Source organism: Motacilla alba, chromosome 11 (genome assembly GCF_015832195.1).
Source record: "Motacilla alba alba isolate MOTALB_02 chromosome 11, Motacilla_alba_V1.0_pri, whole genome shotgun sequence".
In the NCBI taxonomy this organism is placed as follows: Eukaryota; Metazoa; Chordata; class Aves; order Passeriformes; family Motacillidae; genus Motacilla; species Motacilla alba.
The window spans coordinates 18,214,534-18,236,199 of NC_052026.1; positions in this window are offsets into that span (position 1 = coordinate 18,214,534).

Here is a 21,666-nt window from a genome sequence, read left to right on the forward strand (position 1 = left end):
TATGGCATTGATTTCCTGCCATTACAGAAAAACATCTGGCCCTTACTTTGTCAGCCTTATTTTATCAATCTGGCCCTTTGTGTTCATGAAATGCTTTCAGAAATCAAGACTGGACAATGACGTTAATTAGAATATTAATTTTGTTTATTCAGAGGATTCTCTTGCTTTGCCACAAGCCTAGGTGAAAGTGCGTGCAAAATTCAAGAACGTGGAAGTAATTCCATAAAATTCTGCATGGAGTAAAGGTTTCTGACTGAAATCTGTGCCTCATCCAGGGCCAGCAAGTGTCAGCATCAGCTCCGTCTTTGAAGGAGGTTGGGCTGAGGTGGAATTTGGTTTCTTTTCCCGAGTAACCAAAGTGGAAACAGCCTCAAGTTGTGCCAGGGGAGGTTTAGGTTGGATGTTAGGGAAAATTTCTTCACTGAAAGATTTGTTAAGCACTGCCCAGGGCAGTGGGTGAGTCACCATTCCTGCAGGGATTTATGGAATGCGGATGTGTCACCTGGGGACATGGGTTAGTGCTGGGACAGGGGATGGACTCGATGATCTAAGAGGTCTTTCCCGAGCTAAATGACTCTATAATTCAAAATTCTCAATTTTTTCCCTGCTTTTTTGACTTTACCATAGGGTTTTTTTGTGGTATGATTATACTCCTTTCGTTTTTTAACTTTCAATAATCCCAATGAGGGAAAAAAAAAGAAAAGAAAAGTCTTCTTTGGAAATATTTGAAATATTCTCCACTGGAAAAATAATGTCTTTTAATAGATGGATAGTCATGCAAACACAACAAAACCAGCCTGGATCCATGGGAATGACTTCACATGGCATCGTGGGGAGGCAGCAGGAGTTTTGCAAGGAATGAGTACACCAGGTTTGACCCCTTGGGGAGGAGGGCTCCAGTTTGGGCTCTGGTTGGGAAGGAAAAAAATCCGGGAAAATCAGTGTGGTGGTCTCATTAGCATTCGTTACAGAAATCAGCCACACGATTTGGGGCCGTTGGCAGCTTTTTGCTGGGTAAATCCAGGGCTGGAATAACAACTTTTACTGCAGGCTAGGTTTGAGGAGCATTGGAAGGGGGAGAAGTTTGCACAAAGCCTGGCTGTACCCAGGCCAGTGTTAACATTCCCTTCACTTCCATTTGCTCTGAATTCACTCAGATATTTGGATCAAAATCATTTTAGTGCTTTTTTTCTTAATTTAAAAAATATACATAAAAAGAGGGAGTAAAAAAGACAGACAGGTTTTGAATTGTTAAACATGTAACAGAGCCCATTCTCAACAAGTTTTATTGCTGTTCGAGGAAATCCCTGAGGTCTATCTTTGAATTAGCTGAATTAGGAAAGATGTAAAACTAATCAGAGCGTTGCCATCCTGATACTCCTTTGTCTGAAACACAGGAGTTTTATCTTCTGGTCAAATCATTATAAATAACTTTTTCTAAAGGACTAATAAATCAAGCAGTTTGCATTTCTTGAAGGAATGTTTTTTTCCCAATTAAACAACCTCAGCAAATTGCATTTATAAAAGAACGCCCTGGGTTTCCTGAGCGTTTTGCAAAGCAGTTTGCTGCACACCACATCTGAGCAGAGCAGGGGGGATGGATGTGTGGAGGTATCCCCCCCTCCTTCCCAGGGGAGTCCCAAATGAGCCAAATATTCAGCTGATGTAAATCAGTGTTGTTCCAGATCCTTTTGGACATGATATCGTGCATTAAATCAACGGCCAGCCCCGCACAGCCCAGCCCATCCCTGGGCCTGGAATTAAAGCCTGGGCTGCTCAGGACTTCGTACCCAGCAGCCTCCAAGGATTAATTAGGGCTGATATTTATTTCTTCTGATAGGAAACCCAGATGTGTGCAGTTAAGCCAAAAAGCAGAGGGAGAGCCATCCTGCTTTTCCTTCCAGCAGACAGAGGAAAAGCAGCGTTGCCCACCCAGAGTTAAAGAACAGGAGCAAATAATTATCAGCACAGGACAATTTGGGGTTTCATCATCTGCTAAACCACTTTACCTGGCTGATTATGAACTCATTCAGATAACCTCAACTTTTTGGTTTTTTTTGTTATCAAATGTTGTAAATATATGTATGAGTGTTGATTTATTTGTCTGAAAGCTGGGAAGAAAAATATGGAGGGAATATTCTTGCATTCCACAGTTGCAGAAATAAATCAGCTTGGATTTCACTCCAAGTACATGTTCTTGAGTAAGTTATAAGAGCACCTGTCCATTCATTAAGGAGTTTTCCTTCAAATTAATTATTAAGACTGGAAAATAGACACTTTAAATCATCAGCAAGTGCAGTACCACCTTTGATTCCCACAAGAGAAAGGGCATCTCCATCAGGAAATTGTAACTCAGTTTTAGAAAGATGTTGCACTCAGAACATTTTTATTTTGAGTGCCACGGGCACAGCTTTGGCAATATTATTTCACTCAGAATATTCCCAGAACTGAACTGATTTCACTCGAACCATGGAGCACTTTCATATTTGTGCAGCATTTCTTTGTCAGCCTTTTGTCCCAGTGGGAAAAATGATCCAGTCCCATAGAGAGCATTTTGATTTCTTCATTATAGAAATAAAAGAAGCAAAAAGGAGTGTTTCCAGCCTTTAAATATAACTTAATTTTGATGTATTTCAGTTGTTCATTCCCAGCCTGTAATTCCCTTCTTTTCCAGTGACAAGATGTAAGCAGTAAATCTCCAAGGAGTAGGGATCACCCAAAAAATATTATTGAAAAGAAACATGGAAAAATCAGAACTTTAAATAAGTTCTTCCCTTATTCAATTGGAAAGAAAACTCTGAACACTTTCAAAATATATAATTTCAATATTTTTGCTAACAATTTCTATTTGTTCTTTTTTTTTTTTTTTTTTTTTTGTGTACCTGACTATTGATTCCCAGTAATGAGGCTCCCACTGATTTCACTGAGTTTTGGATTAAATTCCTGGGCAAGATCTGAGCCAGTGATGTCATGATACAAAACTGGAGAGCCCATTCCTTTTCCCTGATGCAGCCAGCACATTCTACTGGAGAAATGCAACATTTTTCCCATCTGAATAATTCCTATAGAATTTCAAAGAGCCTAATTTTTCTCTCTTTGTCACTGGTTGCATCAGTCTCTTCTACAGCATCGTCAAAAACTCAGTCTGCAGGGGAAAAAAAATGGTTTGGACAACAGCAGACTCACTTTGTTCTCATTTTTTTAAAATTGTTTTGGATGTTTCTGATATTTGTTTTTGGGCAAGACGTAGAAATCGGGATTTTGGAGCTTTTCTCTGCTCCTTTGCAGCTCTTTAAACTCCGGTTTTTATTTTGCCTGGGGGCATCTCCGCACCTCAAAATCATCTAAAAAAACAACGACACTCTTTTAGCTCCTCCAGTTGGCGCGGGGTTGAGGGAAAAAGTGGGGGGAAAAGGCAAACTCGCTGTTTTTGGAGCTGGAAACTGCTACTGGAGGTGTCCTGCTCCCCTTGGATGTTCTGGAGAGCATCAGCCAGGCTGAGCTGAGCCCTGGGCTCCGATCCCTCTCTGCTCCCCCCAGGTCTCTGCTCTGCTTAATCCTGTCAGAAAAGTCTCCAGCAAACATTTGTAATTGCAGGGAGAAAGAACACTGCTGTCTTTCTTTTTTTTTTTTTTTTTCCTGACTTGACATCTATCAAATTTAGTTTAAGCGTTCCCCTGGGTCAGGCGAGTTGCTGAGCTATAAACTAAAAATAATTAAAATAAAATTTTAAAAAAACCCCTCAAGCCTGCTTGCCAGGAGGGTATCATTGGGAGTTAGCAGCTCTCAATCATGGGTTTCAGAGGGCTGGAGCAGCTGAAACAAGGCAGGTAGGCTTCATGCAGCAAAAAAACCTGAAATTCTTTGAGATTTTAATGCTACAGGCCTGATCCTTGCACTTCAGGACATGTTTCTGTAATGGGCATTCAGAATTGAAATTAATTTTGTCACTATAGACATTTATAGTTTTCCAAAAGTGACAGTGGATTGGAGGGTGGCAGTGCCACCTCTCCAATGACACCGGACAAACCAACAGTCTATTAAATTTCTTCTCTTCTATAAAATAATGTAAAATAATAAGTTATTACCATAAAGTGTGTGAGAAAGTTTGTTACAAGAATGTAAACACCAGAAGGCTTGGCAAAATCTTAAAAAATCAGGGCAACAAATTTTTTATTCAATTCTGCAGTTAAGGTAAATTTCACAGCCAAAAGGAAAGGCAGAGAAAGGTGGAAGGAATAGTCCTGCTCAATATCCCAGATAATCAAAACCTCGCCCTGGCAATCCCTCCAAGCCGCCTTTCCCTACTATAAAAGATGACTCTGCCAATTTATTGACCCCAGCTGATGGATCAGCCATCCCCAAAATTGGAAATTCTGGTCACAATGACTTCAAGTTTGGCTGCAACCCGCCCAGACGGACAGCATGTTCCCAGACTGGTCACATTCATAAATGTCATAAAAAACATACTTGCTCTCTGACATGCACAAAATAAAATCCTCCAACAAGACATCTCTAACCAGAAAGGCATGAAGGAAAAGCCTGTGAGCACGTGACAGGGAATGAGGGCTGCTCCGAGAGGGAATCTTGACATGGGTGGAAGTAAAACCGAAATAAAACTTCTGCAGGCATAACTGGAATATTGGCTTTGTTATTTTTGTTATTCTTATAGCTCCGAGAAGTGAAACGAAGGAAAACTCAGTCAAAACACGCTTCAAAATTTTTGTGTGAGTTGATGCAGTGTAGGTTGAAAGAGAAAAAAATGAAGTCAAGGATCACATTTGGGGATCTGAGGAGAATCAGTCACTGAGGTGCATAATAAAGAACAAATCTTTGCATGCCAGCAAAGAATTAACCTGGGTTGTCTAAGCGAGTCCATTTGCATGTAATGATTTGCATCTCATTAAGCATCTTCTGCACTTTCTAGAGGTATTTTTACCACTAGTGAAAAAAAAAAAAATAGTTCCTCCCATCTTTTTAGTGTTATCACTGCTAGACACTCCTGGAAAACACAATATTTTTTTCAAAAAAGGTGGGATTATCAATACTGTTATATTTCTTCCAAAACTTGCTAAATTCTTGTTTCTGTGAACCCTTGAATAGAAGAGGATTCTCTATTTGCTGATGACAAAGCCAAAAAATGAGAGGATTGCCCGCACTTAACCTTCCGAAAGAGAAAATTGATCATTTCAAGCCCTAAAAAACAGGAATAAATTTTTTTTTTTGAAGTGTGGCACTGCAACTCGCTCTAAATCAAAACCAGACACAGCATCATTATTCTGTTCTTGTCAGAAATGCTGAATAACACCCTCCCCAGCCTCAAACCCAGGCTGTCACCTCCAGAAGGATTGCCCTCCTTGGCCACAAATTCCTTCCCCGTTCCGTGGGGCGCCTCCCTCGCAGAGGGGATGCCCTGGAGTGGAGGGGGCAGCACCCATGGATGGTTTGGTCCATGGTTAGCCCAGGATTTGGGAATGAAATGTGCTCCAGAGCACAGGCTGGAGGTGGTTGGGAATTTTCCAAGGCACTTTTTTTTGGCGGGGTGTCACAGAATGGCAATTTGTTGAAACTGAAACCATTCACAAGGGAAGGTCTGTCTGAACAAAGCTCCCAGCTCAGGGGGAAAAGCAAAAGCAGAAAAGTAAGAACACACACACACACAAAAAAAAAAAAAAAAAAAAAAAAAATTAAAAGGGGAACAAAGAGTGATTAGAGAAACTGCCCCTTCCCAATAATCCTGGAGGAAAAGTTCAGGCTGGATGTGAATCTTGCTTTTCTCACTGCAAATGGCATCTTCTGCAGAATGTTTTTGGAATGAAATTAAAAGTCCAAGTGGAATAGAACAACAGAAAGGACATTTGCTCAGTCTGATCTCCAGAAATGAACCATTCCCGGGCTCCTCCAAATGATGATTTTTGACCCATTTCTGAAGCCACGTTTAGTTCTTATTGCCGAGAAGTGCTAAAACACTACATAAAATGGGATTGATTGAAAATACCTGATCCAGCCACGAGGACATGATTAAACAACCAGCACCTGCAGGAAATTTTCTGTCAAACCCATTCTTCAGTGGAAAATTGCTCCTTTTGTAAGCCGCTTTTTCATAAAATCTACCTGATTTTTGGGTTTATTTCTCAAAAACCCAAACATGAGAAACCCAGGTTATTTCATGGCTTTTTGGCACAATGAGAAAGAAGAAACAATTCTCTACCAGAACTTACAAGAGCTGCCTCAAGGATGGATTTCCTGAGCGAGTTACCTTAGAATAAGGTAAAATGGCTTTAAAATAGTGCTGGAGAGGGTTTTCAGTGAGCAGATGCTGCTGCTTCACCTTTTTTATGGGCATAACAGAAAGTTTATGGTTCAGTCACGCCACGCTCACTCTGAGGCAGGGAATTATGACCTGGCTGTCCTTTGCCACTCATTTCAGTGAGATGTTTTCTGTCCCCTGGGGCTCTGCCTTCCCGCCCTGGGAGAGAAGGAAAATAAAAGCAGGCTGAAGTGCACATGCACATGGTAAAATCAGATTTGATGCAAGAGCAGCTCTCATGATAGCCAGGATAATCCCTCATTCTGGTTTTGGTCTGGTGTAGGCTGAACTTTGGTCCTGATATAAGTCAGGATGGGAGGACCCGGGAGTCAAAAGGTTGGTCCTGAAAGGTGGGAAGATGGAGATCTTTGGTGGACATGCAGAAGTGGGATTGCACAGACCATGAAATCTGCTGGGCACCCAGAAAAAAAATAGAATAACCTGACAACTTTGAATTTTCACCGGTTAACCAGCTGTAAGTAGCCACAGCCAGGTCTGGGATGAGTTTAACCCCCGGATCAGCCAAATGGGCTTGAAGCAGTTTTTGATTCCATAGGGAGCACCTGACCCTTGGTGGATGCTGTCACCAAGGTGGTGTTTGAGCAGCTGGATGTTGTCACCCGCATTGTGGCTTTCTCCCTCCTTGTGTCTCACATCCAGAGGAAGGAAAACCAGGAATTGCTATCCCTCTGCAGCCACGTGCAGAAAGAGCAGCAGATTTTAGGGTGTACTTCCTGAAGAAACTCTATCTCCTTTCACCCCAATATTCCTTTTCCCCCTGTTCTTCCCTTACCCTTAGCCAGGAGAAGGAGAAAACAGACAGAAAGAAAAGAAAAGAGAGAAATTTGCTGCCTGGATTGGAAAAGTCATCTTTTCCCAGGAGCAGCGTAATAACATTAATGGAAGGGAGAAGGGGAAAGAGGAAATGTTTCGCTAACGTGGAGAATTTCTGGCCTGGGTTCTTTCTGAGGCCTGTTTGTCAGGGGGAAAAGGAAATTGGTGGCTGGATGAAATATGAGCTGATGCAGCTGCAATGCCTTTAAATACAAGCTTTTTTAGGCACACTGGTGCTTCAGTTTGGGGATATAAGCAGATGCTGAATGCCTTTCCCTACTTCACATGGGGCCTTTGCGTGCTGTGGTTTTAAGGCCAGTGTTCAGGTGATAAAAAAAAAAAATAAAAAAAAATGGAGGGGGAATGAAATGTCATTTTTGGAGAGGCAAAAAATACTTCAGGCTCTTTGGCGTAAGTCATAAAGGGCTTTTTGTGCACAGGCAGTCAGTGCAGTGTCAAGAGAAATCACTTGCACAAGGTGGAGTAACACTATCTGAAATTAAATTCTGGCCTCCATTTACAAGTAACACTTTAGGGTAATAAAAAAAAAAAAAAAAAAAAGCTTTTTCTTCTCAAGAAATTGAGGAGAACTAAGAGATGCCCCCTCCTCTTCTCCGAAAACATTCCCCTGGTGTTCTTGCCATCCATAACATGGCAGCTCCATGCATAGGGTAATTAGCAGAGCTCATCAGCCAGCCCTAACGAGCACGCTTTGTACAGTGGGATGAAACCTGGCTGGAGGCTCGGGGCTGCTCTGCTCTGAAAGTGTTGGAATTGAAAAGGTTTGAACTCTCGTGCTCCGGCTCTCCAGGCTCTTTGAGCCTCACTCCTATTTACACTGAGTTTCCTCAGCATAAAGGGGCCTTCAAGTGGGCATGCAGTGAAGGAATATTTCAAGGCAAGGAGCATGCAGAGCGGGCTCTGGCTCCCCTCCTTGCACCTTCCTTGGAACAAGCCCCTCACTGTTTTCCTACAAGGGGGAAATGCCAGATGTAGCTCCAGTCCGAGGTGGAGGAGAAAGGCTCCGGCTCTCAGCCCTGTTGAGGCTCTTTTGCAGTGCATTGCCACAGCTCCAGGACCTAAATAATTACTTAGGAGGTTTTTTTTTTTTTCCTGAATTTACTTTTTATTCCTGCTCCTGAAGGCCCCGTTTCTTACTCTATTCAAAAGTCATCTCAAATTGGTCGTCCAAGGTGGAAGCTGCGCTGAAATGCTCTGGAGATGTCATTGAAATATAAATAGCAAATAAATGATTAAAAATAGTTTGTCCCCTTGAATGGTTGCTTTAGAATTTAAGGATTATTCTTGACTTAGGAGACCTCCTTGGCTCAGTCCTGGTGGGACATTTAATTTATTTTTAAATGCCAGTCCATGTTCCTCACTCCTAAGGAAATTAAGGCACACTAAAACCATTGCAAAATCTGGCTTTTTGTCCAAAGACAGTCACAGGGTTTTCTGTGACAATATTTATGATCTAAGACTCTCGTCCAGTCCCCCAAAGAAAATGTCTCTTACTATTTATACCTGCTCCTTTGCCAAGCAAAGATCTTTCAGACTATAGAATAATCTCCCAAAAGATGTATTGGAAACCCGGTTTGGCCAGTTCATTGTAGCTTAACTGATTAATTTTAGGTGGTTGTCATTTTTAGAACTAATTATTTTTTACAGAATAGGTCTTCTTTAACCCCCCCAAAGCTTTCAATGCTTTCTTTCCACATTTTCATAATTTCTATTGAAGGGTTTTGCTATAACTCGCCTACTAAAAATATCCCAATATTTCATTTTAATCCAATAACCATTTCAGAATGAACATGAATCTGTTTCAAAGCATGATGAATTTGAAAGGATCTATTTTGACCTCAGAATATTGAAACTCCGAGTAATTGCAAACACAGGTTTTCAACAATCAAGTTTATTTTCTCTGCAGCAAACCCCACCCATGTGCCTGCAGGGAATAGCTGCATTTGCCAAATCCAACTTTTGGTGCACAGAAGAAGTGGGGTATATAAATAGAAAGTGTAAGCTTTTGGATATACAGCGTGGGGTTGTAATTTAAGGCCTCCCAGCCAGTGGCAACAATTGTCCATGTCTTGTGCGGTGTCAATTTTCCCTCTTCTCTTTATTTGGCTCAGCAAGTCGCCTTCTGCAATCCCAGTTTGAAGTTTTGGCTCGTGCCGCCTCCGTCTCCCACCTCACGTGGAGCCGCGGTCGTCGCGGGAAGCTGCAGGATGCTCCCCACTAATCCCATCCTGCAGTCTCCAGGCCCGTGGTTGGGCATGAAACAACAACAAAAAAACCTAAAAAAAATATAAAAAAAAATAAAATTAGGATTTTTTTTTTTTTAAAAAGCTTTCCTGAACGATATCCCGAATTGCACATTATTCCACTCAACAAACAAAAACCCTTCTGTGGCGGGCAGGACACATCATGTACGTAGCAATTTTGACAGCGAGTTCTGAGGCTGAGCTGGCTCTTGAAACAATTTCCCTGTGTACGCAGAGCTGTTCCAGTTCAGAGCAAGCATATGGCAAACACAGAAACTGCACTGCCTGATGCCAGGGCATGACCAAAATCTGCAATAATGTTGTTTACTTTCACCAGCTCTGCGAGGAAGAATGTAGCCTCATGCACTGAAACGACCTCAGAGCAGTCACACTTTTGCTTTGTCAATAATTTACCCAAAAACACTCATTTCCCCCTTGAAACATAAGGATTTGCAGCCGCGGGGACAAACTCTTCTATAGGGAGTCTCCTGGAGAAATTCTAAGGAAAATCTCTCTCTGATGCTGGTGAAAGCGAGAGGCAGCCGACAAGCAAAAATTTTGGAGCACCCTCGGCTTACTCTTATTTTGTTGTCATTTCTGATAAAAATCAGACTATTCTGAAGTCTTTACAGGCACAGCTTCTCCCATGAAATTGGCTCTTCCTGAGCGGTGCCAGGAAGGAACAAATTTCAGCATCTCAGCGCTCGTGGTCTGGCATTGGGAGGCTGAGGGGGTTGGCCACTCCTCTGCAGGAGGCTGCAACACCCGGTGCTCAGGAGGGTTTTCCTCCACACTTCTGTCAGACACTAAAGCTGCCCGAAAGCCGAGGAGCCACGGGACAGGGCAGGCTTTGAAATGCTGGGGAAATAAACAAACTCAACGGGCTGCCTTCGGAAACTCCAGAGCTCGCAGGAAAAACATCCCTCTCCCCAGCCCAAACCAGAGTGCCAACCAGGAGCAGAGTCCTCGTTCCACTTGGGTTTGAAACATCGGGGAAGAAGAGGGGCAGCCTGAAGGGATGGGATCTCCTAAATAAACATCTGTGTTGGGAACAGAAGTCAAGGAATTGGAGGGAATTTTGGCGATTTGTTGAATAGCTCAGATAAATTTGCAGGTAAGATTGCAAAAACTGGTGCCACAAAAGTTCAGGAGATTCCATGGAAATGACAAGGCGTAAAGTGCTTTCCCAGTTGCCTAAAAAGCCCCTGGTCATGCATCCCAAACATCAAAGAGTCTGTGAGGAAAACTCAGCTGAGCTGAGTCCCGCTCCAGGCACTGAGGAACGGGACTCTGCATCTGAGAGCACATCGCTTAAAATCAACATTACCTCTGCTGCAGACAGTGTTTGCACAGGGCTGAAGCAGGAGAACCCATTGGTGGAGCCATAAATATTTATTTATGAAGGGAGAGAACGCCGCTAATTTACTTTTCCTCCCTTTTACGGTTCCTAATTCACAGTGTCCTCTCCCATTTCTGAGTCAGCAGAGCCACCAAAAAAGTAAAAAAAAAGACTGATAAAAATTTGAGAAACCAATAAACACGGTACCCAAATAGAAATGAGATATTTTTCCAGCAGTTAAAACTCAATTACAGTCCAGTCACATGCTCACCCCACTCAATAGCTCATAAAATGGGCAATGAACTCACCAGGTGCTCAAGCATTGGATGGATGAGAGGAGATACCAGGGGATGGAATCCTCCAGGGGCTGAAACCTTTGGGATTTACTACCTGAGGTTCAGCCTGAGCCTTGATAGTCTCTGGGAGGAGGAAGAGCTGTTTTGGACTAAAAAGCCCAGCTGGGGTCTGTCTGGAAAACAGAGCATCCACAAATGTTAGGAGTTAATTCTGACTGAGGAAAAGGGAGATGTCACATGAGCATGGAAACCAGGGAAATCCAAGGGTTTAGCCTCCAGCAGTTCCACATTTAAAAAAAAAAAAACAAACCAAAACAAACAAACAAACAAAAAAAACCCAACCCAAAACACACAAAAAAACCTCCAAAACAAACATAGAAACAAAAACCCAACCAAACAACCAAAAAAAAAACAACCAAAAAACAAAAAACAAAAAACAAAAAACACAAACACAAAAACCGCTCAAAAACCAATGGAAAATAGACATTTACTAATTTGCCTGAAGCAGAATTGATGAATCTTTGCAGCCATTACACTGCTGATGACTCCTTGCAGGAATGTGGGGTATATCCCTGTTTGTGGGCAGAGATATTCACAAGAGCAAAATCCCAAAACTAAGGAAGACACTGAAAACTGCTCTTTTCAAAGACCTTTGGGCCACATTGACAGGTACCATAAGCAAAATCCCAGTAAGCAGGTTTTTCTGGAGGCCCTGGAGCATGGGAGGATCCCCATCCCACCATTCTGCTCCTCTTGGAGGAAACCCAAACACAGAGATTTCCACCCCCAGCCCCCCAAAGGATTGCTCAACGTTTAGTTTTGATTCCTGCATGTGATTCATGCCTGGCTGGGACAGGGCCACTACTAATAACAGAAATGCAGGCATCAGCATGGATCATGGCCCTTCTTTTCCTTTGGGTTTTTTCTTCCTACTTTTCCTTTTTTTTTCTTCCTACTTTTCCTTTTTTTTTTTTTTTTCTTTTTCTGAATACACAGTATTTAAAGCTTTTTTTTTTTTTTTCCTGGAGGTGCACGCTTTTACTGACACCAGGTTCTCTATTTTTTTAGCTCAGACCTCTGGAATAGTGTGTTCCCTTTAGTCAGGTCCTGCATTGCTTTTATTTTTATTTTGGAAAATAGAGGGTTTGCAGCAAAGGGATGTTTCCATCAATTCTAAAAGTTCACGTTTGAAAGCTAAACCACGCTTTGCTCACTTGGGCTTAAGATTAGTTCCTCTGAGTTGATGATTTACTCTTTCAGCTTGTAACCTAAGATCCTTCTATCACCTCTCTGGGTGAGTCCAAGAGGATTTAAACTTTCTCCTCAGCTAAGAAAGCCCCAGTTTTACCAGCAAAAAATATTCTAAAGAACAGGGGATAAAGATGGATCTGATCCATTGCCCAACAAAATATGTTAAGTGAATAAATAACACCAATGAAATTAATAGACTTAGAAGAAAAATGCATCAAAGAAATGTTGTTTCCCCAGCACTGCGTGGTTATGCAGATAAACCTGGGATCACATTCAATCTTTCCAGAAAGGTCAGTGAAATGATTCCCAGTCTCTGCTTTCACATGGCTTTGCAGCTTTTAGTCCAGCTCTGAGGAGAAGCAGAGGTGCTGAAATACAGAAAGATAGGATATCCTCTGTGTGTCACTTTTCCTACTGGAAAGAGGAAATAAAGGAAATCTTGTAAGAAGTCCCATTCTCATGAGTCTTTCAGCTTCTTTATTCACACCAAATGATCCTGACTGGTTCAGATAAGGTTACTTTGGCTATTTACCCATTGTGAAGTAAATTATCAAAACTCTTCAGGCTTGTCCATCATTAACAAAGGTTGGAAAATCCACTCTTTCCCATGCCAGGGTTAAGAAAACAATGTTAAAAATCTATTTCAGGATCTAAGAGATGCACAATTCAGCACCACAAGCTTTCTTGTAAAAAGGTAATAAGCTTCTCTGCAGCTTTTCTACTTATCCATGATTTTGGTGTGGAAGGTGCAGAAGTTACAAGGAAAATTCTTTCACTCAGATATTCTGAAACCTTTACCAACTGAACATCTTTTTCAGGGGTGATTTTTCTCCTTGTTCTGTTTAAGCTGAACCTGGTGGCTGGTGGTTTGTCTCCGATGCACAGATTGTGCTCTTCCTTATGGAGCCATGAATTCCCAGCCTTGCTGGTGAGAAATCCTAGTTCTAGAGGAGGGAATCTCTGCTTGAGGGAAGATAATTCCTCTCATATCCTCCCAGACAGCCTGACCTGTCCCTTCAGCTGCACATAACACCAGGCTGAGCCCCTACACCCACCCTCTTCCCATGCCTTGTCTTAGGGTGTGTCCAAAGAGGGATCACAGGAGGGAGCTGAGCTCCCCCAGAGGCCCATGGAAATACCAGCACAAGATTTGTAGCATCACCTGGTGATTTTTCACTGCTCAACTGTACCTCTGCACTCAGGCACTCTTTGTTTATTGTGTGCCCTTCTAATCCTGGCACTGTCAAAGCCCTCCCCATTAACTCTGCGTTATTGGGATTTATGAGCTGTGCACGGCTAACACAGTGTTATGACAGTTGGGATGAGATTAGGTTGCAGGTCAACCTGCTCCACAGCCTGGAACATTTTCAGGTCTCTTTGGAGCTGAGCATGAGGTTCAGACAGAGGAAATCCCAGAGGAGAAGGAAAGGGAGGAATGTGGTGCTTCTCCATCCTACACTCATGACTCCTCTGATAAATGGCAGCAGAAACCTCCTTCTTAGAAAGCAGAGGTGGAAAAAAAAAAGATATTTGATGAAGGTGGAGGCACAGTGCTCCTTCTCTCCAAACAAGAAGCTCCCAGACCGAGGGAAAACACACTCACACTTTCCAGTTCATGCCTAATTTCAGACATAATTTATGAGATCAAAACACCTTGGTGATCAAAAGTGGGCACTTCTTGTGTGTTTCTCATTTTTTTTCCACTTGACTGAAAACAGCTGGGGAGACATTCAGCCAGACTCTTTTCACACACCAGAAATCCCAGCTACACACAGCAGAAATTTCTCTGAGTTAGAAGCAAAAACCTTCCCTGGTTTGCCAACTCCTGAGCGAATTCTTTTATTTTGCCGAGCAATTATCTCTTTGTTTGTCCAGGGGGGTATCTCATAACTCCCTGCTCACGGAAAGGCACTGACCTCTGAACGAACCAAAAATAGCCCAGCAATAATTCCAACAAGCTGCTCAATATCTGCTTTGAAGGCCCTTCTGGATCCAAGGCATTACAACCCATCCCACCGTGACCAAGAGGAGCAGGACAAGGTGTGGAGCATTTCCCAGCAGGAAAGTCAAGTTTCAGGAAGGATGGCTGAGGGTGCTCCCCCATCAGTCATCCAGATCTGCTCACATCCAGTAAATTGTTCCAATCCAGTTGTGGTTGGGAGACTCTGGATAATTCACTGCAGCCTCCTGCCTGTGGACTCTGCTGTGTGGAGCAGGGCCTTAATTGCTTTTTTTTCTCTTTCTCTTCTTGCTCAAGTGAATTGATTTAGAAACACAATATAAGTTAATGATAAAATCCTTCACCAAACCACTGATGGCTATGTGCTGCCTGGCTAGGACAGACAAATAGCCTATTTAGCCTGGAATTATGCTTCTGCAAGGGCTCAAATGTGTTTAAATTGTGCAATAATAGAGCACAGAGACAAGTGATTCCATGGCAAAAGCCTGTGTATCAAAACCCTTCCAAAGTGCAGCAGAGTGTGGCAGGTGAGATGATGAAAATCACTGGGTTCTCTTCCAAGCTCTAAAGCTGAATTGCTGCACAACCAGCACTGGGCATTTGGCCCCAGTCAATCCCAGTTCCTTCCTCCTTTCTGTCAGCTCCATGCTCCTGCTCTGCTTCCTGCCTCTGAAGAAAAACCTACAGCCTTATTCTTAGCCTGTATTTATTGTCACCCAAATGACACGCCTTTGATACCAGTAATGATTTCAGATGGTCTTGCAATAATGAATCAAAAATAGCTTGACTGGTATTTTGACTGCCATCCAACCTAAATCCTTCTGTCTAATCTTCCCAATCTACCTGCCTTGGGTATATCCCAAGGCACTGAGGGCCAAAATAAAACATAAACTCTCTGTGATGTATTTTTCTCCAGATTTAAAAATTTTTCCCTCAAAGGCAACGCTCTTTTTTTCCGCTTTAATGGGTAAGCAGCCTCATTAGTACCAGGTGATTCATTTAAAGCACAATTACACAGGGAATTCAGCTAATTGATTGGATAACCCTCGATTCCTTTGCAAAAACACAATCCTCCAACCTGAAGTGCTTGGACTTAGTGGTAGTCATGTACCGAGAAGTTTTCTTTGAAAGCAAACGTTTAGGTTAATGGGATCCATATGAAATAAATTCCTAATAACTTTTCCATGGGTGGGCTTATCGAAGTGCTTATCATAACACCAGTCGGGCCATTTCAAAGGAGCTTTCTTCTCCAACTTTCTGAGGACTTTTCTTTCACCCCAGATCTGCAGAAAACTCTGCTAACTCTCCATTGAGAAAATATTTGAGCTCCCTCTCAGGCCGTATTCAAAGGGATTCTCTTCCAGAGGGGTATTTATTAACCCTTTGCTGGCAGGACAAAGTGTTCAATAGAGGTGTGTGGTTCTGGGGAGGGGAAGATCTCTGACCAGGAGGGGTTTGTGGTGCTGCTGTTCTGGGGTCCTGGAGGTCACATTTATGGATGGGGGTTTGGACTAAACTCAGTTCACTTGTCTGGACACTAAAAGAAGAACTCAGGATGAATTTGGGCTCGCTCAAACCCAGGGAAGTAAAATCTGACCTCTGTGGGTTTAATCAGATCCACTATTTCTGTGTTGTTCAGTGCCCCATGGCTCTGATGCAATAAATAAATAAATAAATGTAATGAAAATATCATTCAAAAAAGCCGTTATTTCTAGAGAAATAAATGAGAGCAAACATCCCCTAAAGAAGCTTTGGGATATTTAGGTATCAGAGATCCAGGGCCACCGGCACTGTTTGAGGATAAAATTTTCTATACAGAGCTAGATCATCCTAGAAGCAAGCAGAGAAGCTGTTGCTATAACTATACTTTATCAATTTGTTATATTTTTAAAAAAATTAAATCAATTTACATCTGCCAGAAACACGCTACGGAAACTTAACCCTTCTCTCTTTTTCCTGAATTTTACTAATGTTGATTTTATATTTCCCCCAATATAGCTTCTTTATAGAAAAGCATAAAGGTAAGTTAAAAATAGCTAAACATGGCGATAGAATTTTATATAAATACATTTGTATTGGCAGTTAAAGAGGGATCCAATATCCTGATAATCTCTGGGAAAGAACTGCCAGAATCATGGCAGGTATGAAAATGGCCATGGCCTTCACTGAAGATGGCACAGTAATTCTATTTTCATTCTTTCAGTGTTTAATTAAAACAAAACCATGATCACTCAGCAGAGGAGGGGGACAGCATCCAAAAGCATGATGATATGGGGAAGATTCCTGCTGGGATAACTGCATGGACTGAAAAAAGAGAAACGATGAAAACCCCTCACTGTGGTCATGTTTGGCATTGACCAATGGGGACATTAAAATGATCTACAGATATGTGGGAATAGGTAATCAAAAGTGGTTATTTAAAGTGACCAAAAAAAGAGGAAGAAAGAGAATTGTAATGGTCCAGGCTGAAGGGAAAAACACAGATTATTTTTCAAGCAGAAATTCAGAGACAGACCCACTTGCTTGCAGGAGTTTCCAGTGGTGCACAGAGCTCAGACATTCATGATAAATAAATCATTGTAAACAGAAATCCCAGTGGAGGTTTTGGCACAATTTAACCCAAAGGTCTGTGATTCTTTGATGATTAAAAAACAAAAGGGAAAGAAATTTGAATGATACTTCGAGCCTTGAGTGCAAAATGTGAAAATTAATTTTAAACCATCATTTTATGCTAAAAGGCTCCAGTATTCACTATAAGCCTAGTTTGCAATGTTTAGTCTTGCCCTCAAAGCTTGCACAGTGGGTTTTTAAGCCCTTAATCAGTAGCCCCACACAACCAATGCCTAAAATATCTCCATTTCACTGCTGCAAGTGCTCCCCATCTGCAATATTATCGCAAAGAGGAGCATTTGTGAGCACTGCATCCCCTCACAGCAGGAGGGATAATGGTCTGGCACATCAGGAGCCCTCCAAGGTGGTAAGAGAACTGTGCAGGAGCACAGCATGTTGATGTACGGAGTTTCCAAACATCAATTAATGCCGAAGGGAAGTCAGCTCTGGAAAATCTTGTTCTTGACTGTGGTGGGACAGCTGAAACCCTCATAACTCTGTTAATTAATGTGCTACAGACACCGGGCTCCTCAGAGGGAACGCCAGCTTGGAGGTGGGCATGTCACAGGAAGAGGTTTGGGCTTGCTGGCAGGGAAGGGGGGCAGATGCCCGCAGGGTTCTTGTCAGCACCTAAATTAAATCATGGGAAGCCAAGCCACCTGTGGACATACACGGATGGGGAAAAAAAAATACCAGAGGCTCTACAGCCCTGTCCTTCAGGCCAACAGAGAGAGAAGAAACCCTCTGTTCAATGAGAAGAACCCACTGAAACTCACCATCCTGAAGGACAAAGCCTCTCCAAAAAAAAAAAAAAATTAGAAATTAAAAAATTGGGATTGCAAAAGAGACCGAGTTATCCTGGAATCTGGCCTCTAGGAGGCCTCAGGAGTAACCAGAACTGGGTACAAGCTGTGATCTCTCATGGCTGGGCTGTGAGATTGTTGTGTTAGAGGCTTAAGGGGCTTCAAAAAGCGGGGCTGGAGCGGCAGTGAAAGAGCGAGCGGCGTTTATTGAGCAATAAAAAAAATTACATTTCATGGCTCAGCTGAAGCGCCCTACAGAAGCAAACCCTTACAGTGTGGGGTGTAATAAATGCTGATTCCATAAAGGGGGCTGCTGGAAGGCAGCAGCAGGGCCTATCAGGGTGTAATCAAGCCCCCTGTTAAATTAGCATCGCCCTGCTCTCGCTGCTTTATTGTGTGACGGGAGCGAGCCCGGGGGCTCGGCAGGCTCTGCTTCACCTCCTGCACGGCTGCACTCTGCTTACCCTCTCCCAGGGACAGCTCTCTGAGGCCAAGGGTTAGGTTTCCTCCCAAGGATTAAGCGGGAGGCTCATGTCAACAAGGTGGTCGTGGAGATAGAGACAGAGCAGGAAGGACTCGTGAGGCCAGCGGAGAAAGATCCAACAATTTCAAGGCAGCAGATTAATCCTGATAATGCAGTGTTGGGCCATTCCTTTCCCCCTGGTTGGGTCAAGTTCCCCTAGCAACCACAAAGCCTGTCATTAATAAAATTAAAAAAAACCCCCATCATAATTTCCAACCCCTGTGCCCTTTTCCGAGGTGAAAAGACAAATTGAGTATAAAATGCAAGCATCGCTTTTTGGCCTTTTTAAACCTTTTCTCCCTTTCCCACCTTCCCGCCCATAATTCTGCAGTGCTGTCCTTGCTCCAGTCGCAGCCATCTCGGGAACACACGGAACATATGGACCTGATTGTCCTGTGGAGTGAGGAGGGCACAGGGACCCCATTCCCACTGACCTTTCCCTACCAGGGCTGGGGGACATTCGTGACAGCATCTGCACAGCCCTACCTGGGCTGGGCTGCAGCAGCTTCTCCTGGAACCTCTGTCTGATATTCTGATATTCCAATTATTGTCACAGGCAAAGCTGCCTTCCAGGGTTTCTTTGGAGCTCAAAAAAAAAAAAAACCAAAAAAACAAACAAACAAACAAACAAACAAACAAAAAAAACAAAAAAAAAAAAAAAAGAGACCTTTTTATTCCTAACTGAATTTTTTGGCTAAAATTTGTATTTCTGCTAAGATGATTTAGTTGCTGCTGTTCTGTGAAAAAGGAGTGGTTGGAAACCAAAGGGGACAAAAATATGGATATACCGGAAGATGCTTCGACTTTCAGAAACCAGGAGTAACTGAAGAGGAGTTGTTAAAAATTGGAAAAAGTCTTCAGTTTGGGGGGGTTTATCAGTAAACAAGAACGTTCTGTGGGAATTCAGGGGTTTTCAGCTGCTTGCAAAAATCACTGGAGAACTCCCACACTCCAACCACCTCTTTTTCATTTTCTTCTGGTCATATAACACCAGGTTTCCATTTGCTGGAAATAAATGAGGAAGCCATGGGGCATCCCTGCTCCTTTCATTCACACAAATAATGCCATTAAAGTCCGCAGGAGTTCTCGTATCCAGTGGGCAGGTGCTGACCCCAATTGTTTTAACAGTTCTTTTAGTTCACACCTCATATTCCAGCTAAAAAGCCTTACGGAGCTTGACACAAGGCTTAAAATCACGAGCCTGCCCAATGATGGAATTGGTGTTATGTATTTATGCTGCTTGGGTGACTTGAAAGTGGGGAAAATAATAGAAGAAATCAAGTGTAATGGGTAAACAAATGGCTGAAGTTTGGTGAGTCAGATTTAGACTATCACATACTTCTTGAGAAACCATATTCAGCCCATTTTTTTCTCTCTGTGCCTCAGTTTCCCCACAGAAATTGTAAACTGGGATTTATCAAACTTCACTTTCTCAGCATGCAGTCAGTGGTAAACTTTCAGGTGGTCAAAAGTAGGAGAGGGAACTCGATTTTTCTTCAAATAATTTGAAAATCAGTACTTTTTGGTAAAAGATCTCCTTTTTAACCTATTACCCAACTGCTGTTCAGAGTTGCAATGTGGTGAATGATGTTGCATCCACAAATGCTGAAAATAAAACAGGTGAGTGATGCAAAGTGGGCGAGCTCTGTGCACTCACACAGTCCTATCCACCTCTTCAGAGTGATGTTTACAACAGAACTGTGTTTCTCCTGAAATACTTCTGAAATATTTTAAATTTAGTGGAATTTCTCCAGAGCTTCTAAAAATCTTTTCTTCATTGTAACATACCCCACTGCCAGGAAGTGTTTTGCTCTTCCAGGATGAACTGAAAAAAAAAAAATTGATAAAACCTTTTCCAAAATGCTATTTATTTTCTTCATAGTATGGTTTGGGTTGGAATTAGTGCTTTATTTATATGATATTTATGTGATGCCAGCAGCATATACAGGGCAAGGCAGTCCATTCTAACCATCTTCCTCATGTCTTAAATCTTACAGTAGCCGAGTTAATTGTACTTCAGCTTAGAAAGAAACAAAAGTCTCCTCTAAGTTCAGACTAAACATGAGAAATTGTAACCAGAAGGGAAATTTTAAATTTTTTAAAGTTATGTGGGAAGATATAAACCCAGCAGGTTGGGCTGGAGCGACTCTTTCAGCTCCAGTTTGTTGTGTTTACAGTATTACTCCAGTCCTGTGGAAACTAAAAACTATCATAAATCTCCCCAATGCCCCATATTTTAGGGGCTTGAGTTTTCTTACATTTTCTGCTGGTTTGAAGCCCAACAACAAAGAAGGTTCTTGGTAGGACGAGCTCTAAAATTAAAACTACTCTGACACACCGAGATATACAACCTCACTCTGGAGGTACCAACATTTCGACCACAACTTTAACAAATTTCTTCCCCTCCCTCCAGCCTCTCCTCCATCCCATAATAGCCTCTATGTTTCCAAAGCAGAGCCCCACATCTGTAATATATTATGTGCATAATTTGCACTTAATTACCAACCACATTGATGAAACCGTTGCGCGACAATTAAACCTAATTAGGTTTTTTTTTTTACCATTCCCTCTTTAACTGGGTGTCTTATCAGCTCTCATCTTGCTGGAGACGTTCAGCCCCAAGTGTGAGCACCATTTCTTCCCAATTCCAGGTGAAGGCAAAGCTGGGGATTAACAAATGTGTGTCAGCCCGTGACCCAGTGTGAGGCACTTTGCATTCCCAATTGTTTCCATGTGGGCGTCAGCAAATGTTCATCTCCAAGCTAAAAATAGATGACCAGGCTGCCCCCTCCACGAAATCAGACAGGACTTGTAGGGCTTCCCAGGAGTGGTTATTCAGAGTTAAGTCGTGTAATTCAAAGGGTTCATTGAGTTTTCAGCGATAATTTGAAGATATTGTTTTCCTCAAGCGCAGAATTTTAGCTGCTATTAAAAGAAAGTCACAATTATACAAATTTTAGCTAATGATGGAAATGAAGAAGCCTAATGAGATGTACAAACACTGAGATAGTGATAGCTGCATTTAAAGAGTTACTATTTTTCCCCAGAATTGTTGTATTTGAGATATTTCTATATTGATGGATTTGAGGGGATGGATTCTTTTTCTCTAGAGAAAGCAACACCAAAATATTTGATACCCTGAAAGTGTTGTTTCAGTGTCAGATACTGTGGGCAGACCTTTGAGTTGATCTTTGCACCAAATAACAAAATGAAATAATACTTTATTGTAGTTTATATTTATTTATTATAGTTTTACTGGGGCTGAGTTTGGGGAAAATTATAAATGAAAGGAAAAGATAAAATAGATTCTCAAACTTGCAGTTCACTCTCTTTTAAAAGAAAACAAGCTAAAAATGATTCATGTTCACTGTTGAATTTCAGTGCTGTTAATGGAATTTTTGTAAATAAATTCTCCCAAATTCACTGATATTTGAATTTTCCCCTGCTCCTCTGAGTATTGTTTTCCTCACAGTTAT